This window comes from Saccostrea cucullata, unplaced genomic scaffold (genome assembly GCF_032062105.1).
Source record: "Saccostrea cucullata isolate Sc308-1 unplaced genomic scaffold, CSIRO_AGI_Scuc_v1 ctg324, whole genome shotgun sequence".
In the NCBI taxonomy this organism is placed as follows: Eukaryota; Metazoa; Mollusca; class Bivalvia; order Ostreida; family Ostreidae; genus Saccostrea; species Saccostrea cuccullata.
Genome location: NW_026923820.1, coordinates 93018 through 97500, shown reverse-complemented (window position 1 = coordinate 97500; position 4483 = coordinate 93018).

Sequence of the window (4483 nt, the reverse complement as noted above, 5' to 3'; positions counted from 1 at the left end):
CCCACAATAAACAATAACATAGAAATACATAAATTGTAATTTAAAATGATAATTTATTCATGAACATGATTTTGTATTAAAACAGCATTAATATGAAACATGAATATTAAAAAAATATATATATTTATTAATACGTGTTACAAAATATTTTCTAAAAATGTTACAAGTACAGTAAAACATTCTTATAATGAAGTGCCAAGGACGGACAGCTTTGCTTTGTTATAAGTTAAAACATAACTTATATCAGTTACATTCACAATATATTTTAAAGCTTGGTATGAAAATCACTTTGCTGTAAACGTCAATTTGTTAAAAGCATGTTCATTATAAGAGTGTTCTATTGTACATGAACAATGTGTCTATTCCTTAAAATCTTAAACTGTTGAAACTGTTCCATAAATTTAACAAGTAATATATGCAAAACAAATGATTATTAACGATATGTTTTGTAGAAATAAGCTTTTAAAATATGTAAATAAGACAAATATTGTAAACAGAGGTAAATACAGATCACTAAAATATTGTTCTACAATCACAATCTTAATGGAGTAAAGTTTACAGATATAACAAGAGGCCCATGGGCTTTATAGGTCACCTGAGCATCATGCAACAACAACGATTGAATTTGGTTCATGTTTTAAGCTAGATGCTATGGCATTCACAATTTTGAAAGAGGCACCATTGATCATCATAACTATTTACTTAGCAATTGCTTAGTTTGGTTACTTAATACACATAAGCAGGGTATGGGAACAAAAAATGCATTTCAACTTCAGCAATAATGAGCTTAGTGGCCCTACCACACAAGAGCCCCTGACCCTAGGTCCACACATTCCTCAATTTTTGAAAAGGCACCCTTGCTTATCAAACATGTTTGATTATTACCAAGAAGCAGATTTCAAACAATTAATTCATTTTCAGTATACAAGTAGAGCCCCCCTCCCATGGTGCCCCTGACCCTGGGGCCTCAAATTTCACAATTCTGGAAGAAGGGCCCTTGCTCATGATAGCTTGATAGGTAGTTCATCTGCTTAATACCCAGGAGCAGAGAAGAAAATTTTCAAAGATTTAATGCATTTTTACTATATAGTCAATAGAGCCCCGGCTTAGGGCACCAAAACCCCTGATCCTGTGGCCATCAAATTCACAATTTTGGAAGAGGCATTTTTGCTCATTATAACTATGTACTTACTTAATTTAATACCCAAGAGCAGAGAAGAAAATTTTCAAATATCCTTAGCACTAGAACCCCTGACCCTGCGGCCATGAATTTGACAATTTTGGTAGAGGACTTGATGCTTATTACATTCATGCAACAGTTTAACTGCTTGATTTCCAGGAGTAAAGAAGAAAATTTTTAAAGATTTCATTAATTTTAGTGCTTTTGGACCCACTCCTCAGGCCCCAGTGGGGCAGGGAACATAAAATTCACAATTTTCGTTCCCCTTTTCCTATAGATGCTGTATACCAAAAGTGGTTTCAGAGTCACTCTGGTGACCTAAAAAATACAAAAATGTCTTGCAGATGATATATATTCACATGATTTTATACATTAACAAATGAATTAAACAATGTCCTACACTTTGAATGTAAATGAAAATACACTGTTTATGTTGCTTAGAGCAGTTTTGCATATGTTATATGCATCAGATGAAAAAACAAACATTAAATTACCTGGTACAATATATTAAATTAATATTAAAATCATTATTTTCAGAAAATAGTGATACAGACAGAAAACCATGCTCAAAAAATTATAATGTATAAGTTTATATAATTAATCAATATCATCGTGTTCCAACAAGTTTCTGATTTTACTAAATATTAATATGAATATAGTCATTTAATATGGCTTTATTTAACAAAACTAATTAATATGAATATAGTAATTTATGGTACAGCTGCTCATAAGAAGAGGAAATTCAAATAACAACAGCCTATTATACTTTCTTATTTCTTTTAGATAATAAATCTATAATGAAATTCCCTTTTGGAAAAAGAAATGACCCTAATTATTTGTTACACTCTGAATTCCATTTGAAGTTGAAGTTGAAAGCATGTGGCCTGGTGTAAAATGTTCTGAACTTCCAAGTGGTCAAAAATGAGAAACATATCCAAGATGTCAATAAACAAATACAAGTAGTAAGAGACAGACTGAAATTGACTCAAAGTTAATCAAATTTGTTTGATATATTCATTGTAAAAATATTGCTTCTTTTGCATAACAGTTTTAATTACAGGTATATTGCTCAGAATGTATCAGGGAGATGGAATTCTATTTTTTGGTTCAGCAAAAATAATCTAAATCGGAGCCCCTCTATTCTTTTTTCTTTTCAATAATTTGCACAAACAAAAGCCAAAAATTATCACCCCGGCTATTATAGTTATACCAAATAGCACACACACAGCAATAAATGCATTTTGAAGGTCTGAATTTGTGTCTTCTAAGTTGGCCTTCTCTTTCAGCTGGTCTTGCTGCAGTTGATACATTTCCTTGGAGGATTTTAACCCCCCACATCTAGTATAGCACTCTCTGTACAAGTAACTGTCTGATGAGTTATACTTCAAGGGACAAGGATGTGAAAATTTGGTGCATTCTCCACAGTTACTAGGGTGCTTTTGGATTATTTCTTTCCCTTCGTTGTACTCAACACAAAATCCTATGATCTGTTTTACATGGAAGCAACCAATAAGTGTAGCATTTCCCCACTGATTCAAAACAACATGGGGTTTAAGTGGATTTGGACAGGAACTTTCACACTGTTTCTCATACTCGTCCATTGTGTCAGGAACAAAGTGTAATGTTCCAAATATGAACTCTTGGCATGGATCTCTTGTCATGGCAATGCAAGGGCAAACAATTCCAAATGAAAAGATCAAGGTAAACCATAACCTGTAAGAAAACAAGAAATTTTATTGTACAATTAGATATGACAAGCAAATTCAAAGAATTGTGGTCCCTCGCTTTCGGTGTATTTGTGTCATTTTTATGACACATTGTCTCAAAGATGAACGCCCTATCATTATAGCCAAGGTTAAAGTTTTCCATAGGTAAAGAAATCTCCAAGGTCAAGATCATTGGTATCCAATAAAAGATCTTGCCACAAACAATACATATGTGAAATATGAAAGTCTTAGTATTTTTCCATTCAAAAGTTATGGCTAAAGTAAAAGTTTGGATTTTTTGTGTAAAAATTGGTCAAACTCAAAGGTCAAAAGGTCCACTTAATCAAAAGTTATGGACAAGGTTAAAGTTTTTGCTACGGATGGACAGGCTGATGTACAGACGAATGAGATTTAATATCCCCTCGCTTTCGCGAAAGCCGGGGACAAAAATCAATCAAAGGACTGGCAACATCCAAAATATGAAATCATAGCTTATATAAATAAATAAAATTTTATCCACCACAAATATTCATGGCTGTAGGAACTTGCTTATCATGGATTTTTTGGTAGTGCCCCATCAACTAACAAGGGGCCACAGTGCTCACCTGAGAACATTGGCTAGGAAAAAGCACATATCAGATCAGAACTGAAAGTTTACTAAGGTGAGGGGGGGGGGCTAGAATTTTAACCCCCCAGGCCGATCAAAGTTTTACATAGGAAAATAAAGGGAAACCTTTTAAAATCTTCTTTTCAAGAACCACTGGGCCAGGAAAGATGAAACTCAAGTGAAATCATCTTCAGGTAGTGTAGATTCAATTTTGTTCAAATCATGACCCCCAGGGATAGGATGGGGCCAAAATGGCTGATCAAAGTTTTACATAGGAATATATAGGAAAAATCCTTAAAAATCTTCTTCTCAAGAACCATTGAGACAGGAAAGCTGACACTCATGTGAAATTATCATCAGATAGTGTAGATTCATGTTCAAATCATGACCCCCCGGGGGTAGGGTGGGGCTAAAATGGCTGATCAAAGTTTTACATAGGAATATATAGGAAACTGGCAGCTTTTAAAATTTTCTTTTCAAGTACTTAATTCAAAGTCATGCTTAGTGATATCTATATGGAATCATCCTCAGGTAGTGTAGATTCTAGTTTGTTCAAAACATGACCCTGGAGGGGGGGGGGGGGTGTTTAAATCCAGCCCCCCCCCCCCCCCCCCCCCCCAACTTCAGTAAACTTTTTCAGTTCTGATCTGATATGTGCTTTTTCCTAGCCGATTGCTCAGGCAGGGTTCGACACTAACGGTTTAATCTACTTTTGGAAGCGAAATAAATGCAGGTTTTCACCATTGTAACTTAATGATTATTATTAAAATATTTCTTTGGTTTGTAGATTAATCTATATATATTTTTGGATGTTTAACAATATTTCTGAAAAAAAAAATCTGACTAGTCCCTAATTGATTTTATTCTGTTGACTGGTTAAATTTATGCTTTATTAGTCTGACTGGAATCGATATATATTAAAGTAAGTTTTGATTAATGCCTTATGTAATGATTCATTCATTAATTCAACGTTTAAAAAGGTCCACCAGA